The 16,566-nt window shown below is 38.5% G+C and overlaps 1 long non-coding RNA gene across 1 annotated transcript; it reads left to right on the top strand.

Moving 5' to 3' along the window:
• The first annotated feature begins 2,027 nt into the window (after positions 1 to 2,027).
• On the top strand, positions 2,028 to 16,317 carry LOC137448591 (uncharacterized). Its single transcript, XR_010989148.1, has 3 exons — positions 2,028 to 2,150; positions 9,896 to 10,037; positions 15,251 to 16,317. It is a non-coding gene; the product is annotated as an uncharacterized lncRNA (long non-coding RNA).
• The last annotated feature ends 249 nt before the right edge of the window (positions 16,318 to 16,566 follow it).

Raw genomic sequence — 16,566 nt, 5'->3', positions numbered from 1 at the left:
GAGATCAATTCAAGTGTAACCGAATCAATAGATAAACATAACTGAAATGCACTGCTCTTGTTTTTCATAAGAATATATTTTTTTGCCACCAAGAGTAATACGAGAAGGCTAAGAGTGAGCAAAACAGAAGGTTGAAATGAGAAGCTCTTATATATTAGTGATAAATAATATTTCTAGCTTCAAATTTCCATCTAAAGGGAAGTTGAGACATGAATAGCATTGTGAAAACAGTGATTTACTGTTTGTAAAAGCCTTCCAAAGAGTTTGGCTAACTTCTTCTCTAAAGAACATTCACCAGAGCTAAATTTACCAGGTTTATGGCACTGTGCAGAATGTTATCTTCAAGTAGTTTTGCTTCAAAAGGGCACTATTTGCGTTTTTTGATGACAACACTTTGACAACAAATGCTGGTGATAGAAATTTGTGATTTCATAACCAGATTTCCTTTCTATCTTGCCAACACAATTTGGTTTTATTTCTCTCATTTTCTGGTTTGCTCCAGTTCTTTTTTTCCCTTGTGGGTTTATTCAGGCAGAAAATTTGAGACTGTTCAAAAGAAGTTTGAAAACAATGGATGAGAATAAGCAATCAGGGTATCAGAAGATGTATTTTGACATTAACTCTTTGTCTGCTGCCAGGGTACTGCTGACAACAAAATGAATGGAGTAGGAGAAGCTTTTGTTAGAGCAGTCGCTAAACATTCCACATAATCATTTAGTCGTGCACTTAGAATAATATTCTTTTGGAAATCCTTCCTGTAAAATGGAGAATGCTGATAGAAAGCTGGTGGACAATAAAAAATAGACACATTTGGTTTCAGCTCTCTGGAATGTTTCTGCAAATTACTTCTTCTGGAGGGGTAAGAATGCTTTGGGATCTACAGGATGAAGATCATAACTAATTTTCCCAAATCCCCCATTTCTGTGGGCAAGGATAACAACCAGAGGAAAGTAATGGATAGTTAGTCATGAATTAAATGTGACAGGCAAAAAGTTTGAAAGTCTTTTTTATTCTTCTCTGATATTAATTTTGATTGAGGACAACTAGTGCTTTTGCATCTTGATAATATTCTTTCCTAAACTATTCATTTGGCAAACAATTGGTAGTGCATATATGGAGAAATCTGCTTCATTACACATATGCACTACACTGGATTTCCCCAAAAGACCCTTAAAACTGTAGTGCTGTTTAAGGAAGGTTTTGAGTTCATAATTACACCTGGAAAGGACTGTTTGAATGTGCATGTGATACACAAGTTCAGGTAACCTGCTCATCTTGCATGCAGACATGCCCTTTGTATGCAGAAATACAGATATGTACATGCATAAAACCGCATGCAGAAAGGAGGTTGATCTAGTCCTCCGAAGCATAGTGATGTGAATTGCCTTAAGCAAATTCAGGAAGGTACTCTGTTAGGAATTTAGGTAGTCATTAGGTCTTCCCTAAACTGATTTCAGTATGGACCTGTGACTGATTATACAGAGGATTTTGTATTTTTAAAGATTTATTATTAGACTCAGGTTGCCTGACCTCACTGAACTGTATGGTACTGAGAGGTGTGGCAGAAATGGGTAGGAGACAAGCAGCAAGTAGTGATGAGCTAGTATTAGAAGGGGAGACAAAGAAGACATGAAAAGAAGAGTGATTAAAGTAAGAAGACAAGAAAAAAACATTAAACCTTTGAAAAGTGCTGTAAGGCATAATGAGCACAGAGACAAGAAGACATGGGAAGAGAGAGCCAGTAGATACAGTGTAAACAGACTCTAGATAAGTTTGTGGATTTCACTGTAAACAGGGACACTTCCAGGACCAAGGCTGGCACGCTCAGTATGCTCAGCATGCATCACAGATACTCCAATGCTACATAAACACACTTTCACCTGCCTAGCTCTCTTGGATAATCACACAGTCTGTGCCGTGGGTACCTGAGTGCCTTGCAGCCAATCAAAATTATCCCCAGAGTCTAGTGCTACTGTTGTTCCTCCAAACTTCAGCTATTCTTCCTTTCTCTGCAGTGACTTCATTGCTGCTACCCAGTTCACTGGGGGAAGACAATGGAGAGCCAGTGACATGGTCCTTAATATAACGTCTGCTATGAAAATGAAGTGGTCATGGAAGAGGTACCCACATACCAGGTTCAAGAAGTGATGGTATGAATTGTTTAATTCCCAGAGCTACCTTATAGGAAGAAATTTTGGCAGAGGAAGTCTGAGTCACGACTCGCTGGAGGCTGCACTGTCCTCTCAATATCATGATGCTTTCCCTAAAGCATCTGCTATCTGCCACTGCCAGAGATGGACTCCAAGTTTAATCTGACTAATTTGACTGTAGTTATGTGTTGCATCCGTAGGAGAGGCTACATGTGTTGGGCAGTGGCCAGTAAAGGCTTCTGCTGTTCTAAACTCAAATTAGGTGCAGGAGCTATAGAAGTGCCTTGTCTGGTAAGATTGAAAGTAGTTTTTATAATGCAGTATGTGTGTGAAGAGATCAGAATTTTGTTTGTTGATCTTAAAATTGGAAATTTAAAATTCAGCCCAGAAGTTTTGCTGCACTGGGTGAAGTACCCAACAGTCATGAAGTAACTGGTGGAAGTAAGCAGTAGTTACGACTTGTTGCTCAAATTATTTCTGCTGAAGAAAATCACCCTCTAGAATGCTAGTGCTTGATTTCTGGAAAGATTAGTGGTATATCACTCTTGAGTCTTCAGCCTGAGCTCAAAAAGAAGGTAAACCTATATATTTTTTTTATTCCAAATCAGATTACCACTCAAGGCTGCTGTCAGTTTTTCAGTGTTGCTTACTGACCAGCTCCAGAGATGATCTGCTAGATATTAGTTTCTGCTCAACACTATTGTGATATTAAACAGCTGTGTACCTGGTGGATCCACAGCTTTTAGAACCCTACATGACTCAGAAGAAATAACACATTCATCTCTCTCTGCAGTGGAAACCAACTCTCATCATCCTACACTTCATAATTCAATTTCCCTCTGGATGTAACTTCCTCTAAATGTAGAGATAATGGCCATTTCTTACCTCTTGGTGTATTCTGCTTGAATGACTCTATAGCTGCTGCAGTGCAGAATAGAGAGTAGAGACCTGCAGCACACTGTGGAGAGAAGAATTGCCCTCCTAAACACTGCCATGTGAGAGAGGGCTGTGCCCATTTGCGTGGGCAGTTGTTATGTGCCTAACTTGTGTACAGACCTTCAGTGGTATCTGTAAATACAATATTACAAACAGATCCTCTCAATTAAGACTCCTAATCTGAGAAATAATTTTGGAACAGAAAATGTGAGTTAATATTCAGCCTGCTTTTGTTTCTTTTCACCTTTCTTCTTTTGAATGACTTCCAGTTTAATAGCAAAGTTAAAATGCGCTGTCCCCAGAACAAAATTGCTTTGCTATGATGTAAATAATGCTGAGGAGCAATGCTAATGTTGCTTGTTTTCATTTAATATAACAAGTTGAGCATCATGATTCTTTTAGGTAATAGACTGCTACAAAGACTAATTAGAAACTGTGAAAGTCAGGAATCATAGAGAGTAGTAAAGCATCTAATTAGCTGGGATTTAAAAAGCTGACAGAAAATCAAGATGTTGAGGGTCACAGTTTGATAGAAAGTACATGTGATGGGTGAACAGCTAAATGCCATGCCAGGGAATGGTGGTCTGCACACCGTTTTCTGGTGCCATTCAAATAAAGACACTGATACCACAGTCCACTTGCTTCCTGCAAGGGTTAGGTGGAAAAGATAGCTTATTAGGCTAACATTGCTGCCTTCCTTCTTTATGTGTTTTAAGAGAGAGTTACCCAGTCTGTGACATTACAGCTCTCATGTTGTTTATGAAATAGACCCTGATGGAATAAAGTGGGAATGCCAGAGGATCAGTGTATTCTGTGGCTCCCTGTGTGTCAAGTCGGCGCCCTAGATGTCTGTGATCTGCACTCTGATCAAATAAATGCAGGAAAAAGTCAAATGCAGTCCTCAGTTCAGGAACTAAGATCCTTTCAACTAGACACAAGCTTGTGATAGTCAGGAGTCAGTCCCAAGGCAGGTTATGAATATTTGCTAGTCTTACTATGAAACAGGAAGTTGTTAGTAAAGATTGGGTAAGTCTGAGGTAATGTGAATTTCTCAGCTTATTTTATTTCCATCTTTTCCAGTTTTACCATTTGGGAAACCTATCTACCTTTTATTTATGATACTTTGTGTGCCACGGTTTTTCTGTTAGCACCAAGACAGGTTTCCTAGCTGTTTTTTCCCACTGTGCTGTCAGTGCCCATCTGCAGAGGCATGTTGGTGTATCTGTGTATTTCAGATCAAGGGCTGTGAGTTACAAAATGGGCACCATTAATAATGCTTTTTGAAAGTCCAGGTTAAAAGCATCAACTCTACACTACACTTGGAATATACTAACCTTTGTGTATTGTTGAGTGCATGCTATGAGAAATTATCAGAGACACAACTGATTCTAATTTAAAAGTTATAGTGGGTCACTCAAGGCATCTGCCTTCTACAGCTGACATTTTGGGTCCAAGTTTGGAGAAGTAGTATAAAGCTTTGAGGTTTTTTTCAGCTTGCAGAAAGCCTAGCTTGTTCAAAGTAAGGCATTACTCCTAATAATATTAGTTGATTATAGAATTTGCTTCAGAGTTTTCATCTGTCTGATGACTTGAAGACCTTCACACTTCAAGTGTCCCACCTTGGGAATTACTTGCAGTGTGAGGCTGAGAGCAGAAGTGGGTAAAATGGATAAACTATCAGGAAACAGCTTCAATATTTTGAGGTTTCAAATTACTCTTTTCACCTAAACCCTATCTAATTTGGGAGCTGCATGAGTGCGAACATCAAGGGAGAATGGTACTTTGGGGAGGAGTGCAAATTTTGAAAGACTAAGTGGTTTTCAGAGATGCTGGTTTTTAGTCTCTGTTGATCATAAAACAGCACTAGAAACCTGAGAAGATTTCAGAGCAAGCAAATGCCTGGCAGTCCATCTCCTTCAAGCAGTCATTGTTTGTAGATACAAGGTGTATCCAAATAACCATTTACAAATCACTAGTGATTGTATTACCCTACCACAGGATTACTAAAGGAAAAGCCAGCCAAAATACATACTTCAGTAGTGATTTTTGCTCTTCTGTCTTTTAAATCTTAAAAAATGCTGGTAGGTATATCAGCTGTGATTTCTAATGATTCTAAACCAACCCAGAAAGCCTGCATTTGGCTGTAAGAATGTTATCTCGATAAAATTGGATAGAATATATTCTAAATTAATGATGAAATAATAATGAATAAATATTCCTTGGCTCTCTGGTTTGCCAGTATCAGCACATTGTGGCCCTTGCCATTGTTTATGAGTCCTAAGGAAGCAGGTTAATCCAGGACAGCTGTCTGAATGTGTTTGGGACTTCTGAAAGTTAAATTTTTTTTCAGAACAGATGGGACAGAAGGACTTCTATAGACACTTGTGGAGAGGCTGTGTCTGTCTTGCTCTTTATCAACTCTTGCAAGCTGGGTGAAAGGGTAAGGGGTTGTGAACACTTACCGTAACTTGAGAGTGAAAACTGGGGAAGCTCAGAATTTATGGATCTTAAATAGTTGAAAATTACTAATTTCCTCACAGAAAAAAAGATCTACTACTTCTTCACAGACTGCAGGGAAACTGATAACTGATTGGAATAGGAGTGGCAGGAAAAGAAGAAGCATTTGTGTGGTAAAAAGCTGGTGCTAGTGGAATCTGGGCATTGGCAGTCTCTGCCTTTCGCTATCCAGTGCTGCCACACTTCCCTACTGTCACAACCAGGACAAAACAAATGGAAGTTCCCTTTCCAACAAATTTAGCCTCTTAATTAATGTAATGAAGTGTAACATGTCAAAGTTAAGAACAAATTGTAGCAATGTGGTTGCTATAGAGTAATTTCATAATGGAGTTAAGATTGAGTGCCCTTAAAACCCAGCTTTATGCAACATAGTACATTTGGCTCTCTTACACATATATGTTACAGATGTGATATATGAAATCGTAAGTCCCTGTGTTTGAAGCTCTTTCTTGGTGGATATTCCCTATAACACATTTATCCTTAATTTAATGAGATTATCTGTAATCTTGTTGAATGGGATTTCTGTTTGGGAATTTGTATTTGACCCTTTGAAGGTAGCACTTGCTGCACCTGGGGAAGTGTAACTTCTGAACCAAGAGATCTTCCCTTGTTAAAACTGGAGAGAAGGTCTGGAAGTCCTTTGGCTTACCACCAGCATGCTGTGTGTAGCACAGATGGTTAAACACTGGTACAAGGCTAAAGTCTGATAATTCTGTTTTATGCTCACCTATTTGTCTACCAGCTCTTTCATGTGAAAGTGGTATAGCAAGTACTCAATATATTATTTACATACTGTACAATATAGCGAACTATAAATGATGCATTATTCTTCCATTTAGCCCCATTTGAACTGATTGATTACCAAATTTTCCATTTATCATTTATCAGCATTGTGATTATTTATAACTTTTGCTGAGTTTGCAAAGTAATGCATCAGTCAAGGAGCTGAATTGCACTTCCCTGATTTATAATGGTATTTTAATGATCAGTACCCGATCCTCTTATTGTTTATTTATTTAATTTTGTCAGCATTGATCTTGAAAAGAGCAGCCAGATGATAGGAGGCTAAAGCTAAGGCTGAGAAAGATGACACCCTCCTTCTTGGCCCTTGATTTTAATTATTGACTTACATTATTGTAATATTTACTTCAAAGAGTAGCACAAATAGGGAAAACAATGCTGTTAATTTTAGTAATGAGATTGGTGGTGCCTGAGGACATCCTGATCCCTGTGACAGATAAGAGTGCCACCATGGGAGGAAAAGATTGGATTGGGGCCCAGTTGCCAGTGCTGCCTGGGCCAAAGCCCCATAGAAAAAGATGGCAGGATGTCTTTCCATTTTCCTCCTGCCTCCACTGAATTATGCCAGCTGACCATGGCTGAGATTTCTTGTACTCCTGGATGTGATTTCTTTGTGAACTAAATTCTTGTTGGAAGCTTTTTTACAGTTTACATGCATTTCCACTCTTTACCCAGGGTGAGAGCTAAACATGCTCTGCTGGAGACACTAGCATGCCACCAGCCTGCTCTCATTCCCCACATCATTTCAAAATACTTAATTACCCCAGTCCACTCCATGGCTTTCTCTGCAGTTCAGATCAGGCTGTCTCTCCTGCATCCCCACCATGCTCCTCATCTGACAGCTATTCCATGAGCAGCTTAAAGAAGGAGCCAGGCCTCATACACTGAGCACCAATGTCTTCCCCAGTTAAAACCCGTAATCCCAATTTGTTCTTTTGAGTGGAGTGGCATTAGTGATGTATTTGAGGTTAATAGAACAGAGAATATGGAGGTGCTAGTTCTCCTAAATATTTCTGATTTGAGTTAGAATACTGTTAAAGACAAATCAGAGAATAGATCCTATTTGGGTCCTGATAGCTTTCATGTTACCACAATGTTCTGTCATTTGGACTCATCTAATCGCCTTTCTTTCTTTCTTTTATTATCTTTTTATTTTTATTATTTCCTTTTTTTTCTTCTTGCCTCCCCAAAATTGCACTAGCAGTCAGTAGCACAACTTTAAAGAATGGAGATGTACACAGCATGTAGCTCACTGGGCTTTGACTCTATATGCTATCCTTATTAACAACTGCTCTGCTAAGAGAAAAGAAGATTGAACATAAAAACCCGAAGGTCATCCATACAGTTGTCTCAACAGCAATCTGTGTGACTTTAACCCTGTTGAGGAAAAGTAATTACCCTTTGACTTCTGATGACCTCAACTAACCTTTGTTGAAGGACCAGAGAAAATAAAGGCTGACCAACAGCCTGCCCTTCTTGCCCCGTGGTTAACCCGCACCGGGAATGAAGAACACCCTCAACAATAGCACGTGAAAATGTTGCCATGGAAATATCATTGGAAGAAGAAACAAAAATCTATTACAATTAATAGTGTTTTATTAGGTGACTCCTATAGAAGTGCTTAATCCATGGAAGTTGCTCTATCTTAAGGTCTGAGGTCAGAAAATTTCAGGAGGAATAAAAGAGGGAGGGAGATGGTACCTCTTTAAAAATTCAAGAGCTGTTGACAGAGCTGGAATGGTTTGCATGAGATAAAATAATCAGTTAGATGTTGCATGCTCTAAGGATGGAAAATTATAGGAAAGAATAAATGCAATTACAGTAATTGCAACTGATAACTGCTTGCTATCCAACTGGTCAGCAGTGTGTTGATACAGAAATATTTTGGTTTTGTTATATGGGAAATAAAAAGGGTCATTTATCTTCTCATATTCTTTTCACACTCCTAAGGCCTTGCCTAGAGAACACCAAGTTGTTTGCAGTCTGTGCTGCTTTTCTCTGTCCAGCATTTTCAAAATTTGATCCTATCATGCTTGTGGGTTGATTTTTTTCCTACATCCTTTTACTGTTTATTAAGTTTGATACCTTGCCATGTGTATTACAGTTGTGTTACATTCACTGCTCTACTTTGGTTAGGTTTTGTCTGCATCTTACGCTGTTCACTGCCCTGGTAACTGTAGTTTCAGTTGGACCTGACAGTGCTGCACATTTTCAGTGGTTTCATAGTTTCTAACAAATGTAGATGGTTAATGGCCAGGCAAAGACAAAAGATCATGAAGACAAAAAGCTACATGTTGCTGATCTACAATATTCCAGTTTCTGAAGCATGATAAAGCATTTGGAATATGTTAATACTGTGGCATTGCCTTATTCATGTTACAAATTAAAATACTTTAATGTAGGAAGAGGTTTTAATGTATTTCTATATGTCAATATCTAAATAATTTTAAATCACAGAATCACAGAATTGTTTTGGTTGGAAATGACCTCTAACATCATTGAGTCCAACCATATTGCTTGTAAGAAATTTTAGCATGGTTGTTTTAAGAGATACTAATAGGCAATGGTACATATTTTCTACAGCACATCTTTTAAGGATGTTGCACATGTCATACCCCAGATTCCTTCTTGTGGTCTTATTCCCAAAGCACAAATATATAAAATGCTAGGAAAGCTACAAAGCTTTCACTAGTATTACTGATCATCTCACTGTTAGTGTAAATGGGAGCAAGTCTGTGCTGTAACTGAGTATTTCTTCTAATAAAAGCTGAAAGCATACTCAGGAAATGAGTTGCAACAAACAGGAATAAGATTTCTTTTTCTCCAGTATTTGTATGTGTCAGCTTCTATTAATACAGCTGTGGATTTTCAATATGAGAGTACTCTTCAATGTAAGCATATTTGCAAATGGTAATTTGTAAAGAGGACCTGGTGTGCTGGCTAGAAGCTAACATTTACTTATACCTGAAAAGGACTTTCATGTGACACATTACAATAATTTTCTGTATCACAAATATGATAATTTTCTTAACCTTTTCCTAATCATAGTAACATTGTTCAGTCATTAAAGTTTGTTTGCCCCTCAAAATTTTTGGACACAGAGTACAGTATAGCTAGGTGCAAAAATACTGTGGTGGTGCACCTGCCTTTTGTTTGTATAATGTAAACTTGGCTGTTGCTTTAACATAAACCGTCTGCTGCAAAATTCATTTGCCACTGTGTGAACACCTATAATGGCTTTGGTCAGATTTCTTTAACTACATAAGCTTGTACCTCAATTTAAGAAAGCAGCCTAGGTCCAGGATGAAGGCAATATGCTTTCATTAATTTTCAACAATAATTTTGTATGTCACTGGCTCCAAAGAATTGTTTATTTATATAACTCACCTAGTCCTGGTGCTGTGGAGAACCAGTACCTGTTTCACTGACTGTTTCACTCTTTCCTTTGGGCTGGTGCCAAGATTTTCACATTATTCCCTCTCCATTTCCAGATACTCTAGGTCCACGGTGTTCTGGCTGAAGCTCAGAAAAAAATCAAGCAAGTCCATCATCTTCCATGGAGTTTCTGTTGTTCTGTTTATCGAGGAGAGGGAGGAAGCAGGAAGGGAAGAATTACAGTTATGTTGTTCAAAGGTAAGCCTGTAGATAACCTGCTCAGTGCTCAGTACTTTGAGGAGTTTGAGCAATTCCCTTAAATTATGCACATCATGTTATTTCTAAATTAGAGGTTACTGTGAAGGAGTCCTCTCCTTCACCTTTGGATTGTGTTCTGTCATGTTTTAATTGATACATCAGCTACATCTTTTTTTTTCCATTTTAGCCTAACATAATTCTCAGGCCTTGGAAATGTTTTAATTTATCCATCCTTTAATTTGTGGGATTAACATAGACAGTACTGAGAGACGTAGAAACCATTAGCTATTCCTCTTATTGAGTGTTGCCACAAGAAGAATTTTCTGGCCAATTCAATGAGCTGTGTATACTTGTTCTGGTTTATAACATGTTTCGCACTTCATGCTCTGAAATACACTGTTGCCTGCCATTGTCGCCTGAATGAGAAATGAAATAGAAACTCTCTTCATAGGGTATTATTTTCCTACATCACTATTGTTCTGCTATGTCCATGCAGGTGTACTTTATGTTATTCTAAGCATAGTATAACTTAGATAAAAGAACTAGGCAGGGAATATCACAGCTAAACAGTCAGAAATGTTTTTAATTGAAGAGCAGAGTCTGGTAACATACAATCACATTCTTTAAAATACAAAACCCTATTTATACTTCAGTTCAGTTTTAGGTCATATGTTCATCGATATTTTCACCATAAAACATACAAATGTACTTTGGTAGCTGATGATTAATCTTGCCAGCATATTATCATACATGTGCTGTGGAAAGTCAGAAATTAAATGATTTCTGTCTTAGTCTGACCTGGTAAATTCACAGACACCTATAAAATGGAAAGCTTTTAAGCATACAACAATTTTTAAAGCTTTAATTGCTCTAACACAGCCTAACTGGTGTGTTTAACTAGTGGCCTCCTATTGTTCCACAGCATTATCTAAAACTATTATGCCTTTCGAGAGAGAGACAATACTAAGGTTTAAATGTTGTATAAATGTTATAGGGAGAAAAGAGAATTGATTCAGTCATCAGTGGTAATTGCAGCAGAAATATTAATTAGAACAAGATTGCTTCATGGCAAACTACAATATTGAAAGAACTGAATAAACATCAGATTCTCCAAAGGAATAAATACAGCCTGAATAGCCAAGGCATTGCAAAAACCTTTCTTGATTATTGTAGTAATTTGCACAAACTAGAGAAGAGCTACTTTAAATAAAACAGTATGACATTTCTGTAGCAAATTACTGTCACCTTAAAGTAATCTACTAGTTATTTTTGAATAGTACAGCAAGAAAGCATTGAATATAGTTTGGATAAGTGCTTATTGGTATCACACAAACAGATAAGTAAACCTTTATCTTGATGGCTTTGTTTTAAAATTAACAGCAGTATTAGATATCCTAAAAGTTACCACAGTCATTAAATACCTTTTAGTGATGGATCCCTGGTAATCCAATTTACAAAACTATATTCTCAGCAGAAACTCCTGGGGTATAAGGTAGTTCTCTTCAATGAGCCCTTCCTGCTTTTTCTTGTCATGAAGCAGTGATGGTACAGTTTTATCCTGTTGATAATTGGACTCTCTTTAAACTATTTCTTGTTGACCCACTGGATTGGTCTTTATTAGGGTGGAGATAGCTGGAAGACTGAAGGACTGCAGACCATATATCATTCTTCGCTTTTTACTGTACCTTAGTATGCAACATAGCATCATTATTCTGAGCCGGAAAGAGAAAAGCTGGTCCAGCATATATTCCACACATTGCTAGTCTTGCCTCTATGTCCTGCAGTGCTAGAGAGGGGGATTATTGCTGCAGAAAAAAAAATAGCTGGCCATAGTGTAGAAATAATCACTGCAGTCCAGCTCAGCCCCACACCTCTTTCTCTCTCTCTCCTTCTCTCTCTCCCTCTGTTTGAGGCCCCAGCTGATTCAGTCTGCATCCATCCATACATAAATCATTGCCCTTATTCTATTGGTTACATGGTACATGGCAAGTATTGATTTTTTCCGTTGCCTCATTGCTGGGGAACCCATGGTTTTTTGTGAGACTAAAAATGCAAAATTTTATCCTGGAGATCTTGTCAAGGTATAAAAATGACAAGTGATGAGGCTGCTATTTTAAGGTTTATGTGACTTAAAAATCCTCACCTTCTCTGTTCTACTCAACATTTGCCTGTGTCCCAAAAAGTCGTGGCTTGTTTAATCACTACTGCTTTTGGTAGGCTTACTAGCTAAGCATCAGGAGAATAAGCAAACAGAAAGAGGGCCTGGCTGTTTTGTCAGAGACACTGCTTAATTATTAAAAGTTTAATTATCTTCTGAATCTTAAGAAAAAGGTAAATTACAATATGAAAAGAATGCCATTTTAAGAGAACAAAAAATGAACCCTGAGTACAAGACAATAATACATTGTAGAAAAATGGACATCTGTTTTGTTATCTGCATAACACAGATATAATATTACACTTAATTCTTGAGGTAGTTCCTCATAGCATTTTGAAACATATTTAGCAACCTTTTATCAGGATGATTGATTGCTGTATTGAGATAATGTTTCTCAGCATTCAAAGATGCCTGAAAATGTCTCACAAAAGATGGCATCTTGTTTCCTCAAAAAAAGTGTTTCTGAGGAACAGGGAGGTGAGGTTATAAGCCAGATTCTGAGACACTCTCCTTCAGTAATAATTCTTGATTTCCAAGAGCCTGATCTGAAAGGCACTGGACTCAACAGGAACGTTTTCATTGACTCTGTAGGTGCTGGATCAGCTTCAGGTTACAAGGAAGCAAATGTATTTATTTTTTTAGACTGTCACTTTCCCCCATTTTGAAGATGTGAAATGGCTCAGGACAGGTGGTTTATAGCTAGATGTATGATACCATTATCTTTAATCTGATTACATCTTTTAACACTTTAAAATGAGATGCTTGCAAATCTATGTTTACTTTCTTTAATGCCTGTAGTGCAAAATCTGACCCACGCCTGCCTGGTGCTCTGTTTTCCTTCTGTGTCTTCTTTCTTTTCTTTTTTTTTTTATACTTTTGAAAGCCACTTCCCAATCTTTTTACCTACACTACCTTGAGATGTTGTGTGGATTCCATTTAAGCCATTGGACCCAATTTCTGCCAGCTGCACAGCCAAAGCAGTTGATGTTTTCTGTCTGTTGTTTGCATGCAAATAAAATAGCTTAGACAATAACACATTCAGAGCTTCATGATTCTGGGGAAGTAAAAATTGAGCATAAAGCTAAAATTATCAATAAAAAAATCCCAGTCAGACACCTTCACACATAAAGGAGATGAAAACATAGCTTGCTGCTGGGCCTTTAGTTGAGAAAACAGCATGTATTGATGAAAACCTTGGGCCAGGCTGGAGTAAGCCACCTCCTCCATATTTGGTGGAGCAATTGATTTCTTACTAATGCACTTTATTTCTCCAAATGTATGTTGCAACTCTTGTGAATATTTAAGAAAAATAAAAAGAAGAAAAAATAAGACTGGGGGAAAACATTGCTGTCAGCAAATTAGCTTCTCACTTCATCCAGAAATGTAGCAGCACTGAAAAATATGCCTTTTGTTTGACTCTCTCTGCATACAAACAGGCTGGTTCTTCGTTATATTCAGTAGCATTACTTGAAATGAGAACACTACTTCTGTGGGCTGTAGACAGTGAGTGTGTACAAAAGAGTTCATTACATGTCTGTGTATACAACCAATTTGCTGGTTGAAGTTGACTCTGTTAACCTTTATTAGTAAAAATGGAGCGCTATTTGGCTAGCTGAGGTATCCTTTATGAGCACAGTGCCAGTAGTTCCATGGTTATATCACAAAGATACTAAAGAAATGCCATTCTAAATTTGAATAGTACCAAATGTGTTTCGTTGGTCTCTTACAGAGTGTCAGGACAGACAATACTCTCAGAATTTGCCCCCAAGATTTTAGGACTCATCTTCTGTAGGGGCATGGTTCCCTTTGTATGTTTCTCTGGAGCCACCCAGCCTGAAGCCTGGGCATTCACAAGGCAGTTTGCCTACCTGTGTTAAACTAGTTTTGCTGTAGTCTATGCTCATTTTTTAGCAAGGTATATTTGCATTGCAGCTCTATTGTGGTTGCAAGCTTGGCAGACACTGCACATGTACAACGCAGAGATGAATCTTTTATATGCTACTCACCATCACTACTTTTTGTGGCTTTTGTTTCCTTTGAGAGGCTGCATTGTGTTTTCTGTCAGCCTTTTGTGCAGAAGGATGTCCTTGTGTTACACTCTGCTCAGTGTAACCAGTACACATGCATCACACCAGTCACCCCAGTACCAACTCAGGTCCTGGCTGAGGTAGGTTTTTAGAATGGCTTGAGGAATTCTGGTTGAGGGAATAAGGCAAGTCTGAATATCCTGAAGTTGTTCGTAATGAGGCAAGAATTGCTCTTACCCACGAGGGTTTTGTAGCAGAACTGGCTGCACAAATCATTCTGGAAAACTCCTCTGCATGATGCCAGATTGATAGCTCTCAAAAGCAGTATGTACTCATACAATAGTTTATTGCATGAGGGTCTGGACAAGAGAGTGCCTTGAAAGGAACATAAGTCACTGAAGAGCCCTGTAACAGTCCTTCCAGTGTGGCTGGGAAGTTGTCTCAGCATTGTTGGTTGTTTCCAGAAAGAAAGTGGAATATAGATAGCATGATCCCAGAGCGTGGACCTCCTTTTTGCATCTCTCTTGAAGAAAAGCGATGTTACTTCATTAATTCTCTTGAAGATGGACATGAAAATTAATAAGTAACTATGACATGAGGGTTTTTTTCTGCAGCAACCAATAATATTATCTTTGTTGAAAATACAAATGAAGAGACAGGATGGCAGAGCATGCTTGTGTAAGACAGAACTGAAGCAGCCAGGTGCAGAGAGGACAGAGCAGCTGCCCATTTCCCCACGACAGAAAGCCATCAGCCTGCCCCAGGAGCCAGCCCACACTGCTCCACACAGGATCACACAGGAATACCACATGCAAGGCTAGGACAAGCTGCTGACAGTTGGGGCTGAGCTAACCTGGTCTCTCTCACCCATTGCCAGTGACTTTCCTTCCCCACTGTGCACAACTTTATCTCTGCTACTGAAACAGAAAATGATCAGCCTGTTGGACAAGAGCAGACTTCCATGCTCAAATGCTTTCATAAACAAGGTTGTGATACAGAAAAATAAGTCTTGTGTTTCCATTTCATAGGTGAAGAAATCAAGGAACACCAAGAACTGGCACTGAAGCTGAGATCATGTTTAAGAGCTCCTGCTTGTGATACACGTGGGAAAAATTGCTGAAGAAATGAGTGCTAAAGAACTGAGTGTACACGTGGAAGTTTGACCCCTATAATGCTGCCAAGGTCTTTGGTGGTTTGCTTAGCAACCATTAGTCACAAGAGCATTTGGCTCAGCTCAAACCTGTATGTTGCATTTTCTTAAAAACCACTAAAAATATCCAAAATGAAAAAGGGAAGGAAATAGGAAAACAAAGTCCTTTTGAAGAGAAAGACCTGGCTCTTGTTTTCTGCTTCTCTCAACCTGTTATTTTGTAAATCAGTCTCTTACACCAAGCAAATTAACTGCATGTGCTGCAACATGCTGTAGGAAGCCTGTTGTGGATTTGTCCCTTTTAATAGGAGCCGAATATAGTGCCACTTCATTTAACCCCTGCTGAATGCTGCAGAAGATTCCAGAAAAGTTGTTCAGCAATAATTTTAAATCTCATCCCAGGGGAAGAAAAAAAAAGAAAAGAAAAGACAAGAAAAAGCTTTGGACTCTCTAGCTGGAGCCTGTGTTGGCAATGAAATCCAGGAAAGGGTTATTTCACCTGAATTCGTCGCTTAGCGGCCAAGAATCTACCTCCCGAGATTGCTGTTCCTGGGTTACCAAGTAACTGGTTGTGACAATTACCAAACAGCTGTCCCAGGAATCTACATAGCCTTTAACCTCTGTCAGCTGAGAGATGGGCTGATGACAGCTAACAAACAATAGAAACACACCCTAATATTTTATTTAAGAGCTGAGAGAAGCCACAGCTGTATGGATCATTCAGCCATCTGGATTTAACTGCTGCAAACTGCCTGTCCTGTCTTCAAGAAACCACTCTATGGCCACACTGTGTGTTTAAGGATGCATTTGGGTCTTTTATCTGCCAAATTTGGTGTCCAATAATTAAATCCAAACTATCAAGATAGGCTTTTGCTGTTGTGCAGGAACAGCAAGTGATTAAGGATGAAGTAGACATTTTACATATGCAGCCAGTGTTTCACAAGATTTTCCCATTTAGTAATGGTGTTCATCTTGGGGTTTTCTGAATGTTAACTGTTGCACTGACTCTCAGTGAGAGAGAGAACATTAAAGATAAAAATAATAAAGGAGTAATTCAGAATGAGAGAAAAGCCTTAATTAAAAGTGTTAAGAGAAAACTAAGGGAAAAGGAATGCTGATCTTGGATATTGAGAAAAGCTTCTTGATAATGAGGTAGATTATGTCTGGGGAGCGTTTCCCAAGGGAAAGGGAAAC

Source organism: Melanerpes formicivorus, unplaced genomic scaffold, assembly GCF_026170545.1.
Source record: "Melanerpes formicivorus ecotype bairdi unplaced genomic scaffold, bMelFor1.0.p_v2 SCAF_25, whole genome shotgun sequence".
NCBI lineage: Eukaryota > Metazoa > Chordata > Aves > Piciformes > Picidae > Melanerpes > Melanerpes formicivorus.
The sequence above is the reverse complement of the archived record's forward strand: the minus strand, read 5'-3'. Positions and strand labels throughout refer to the sequence as shown.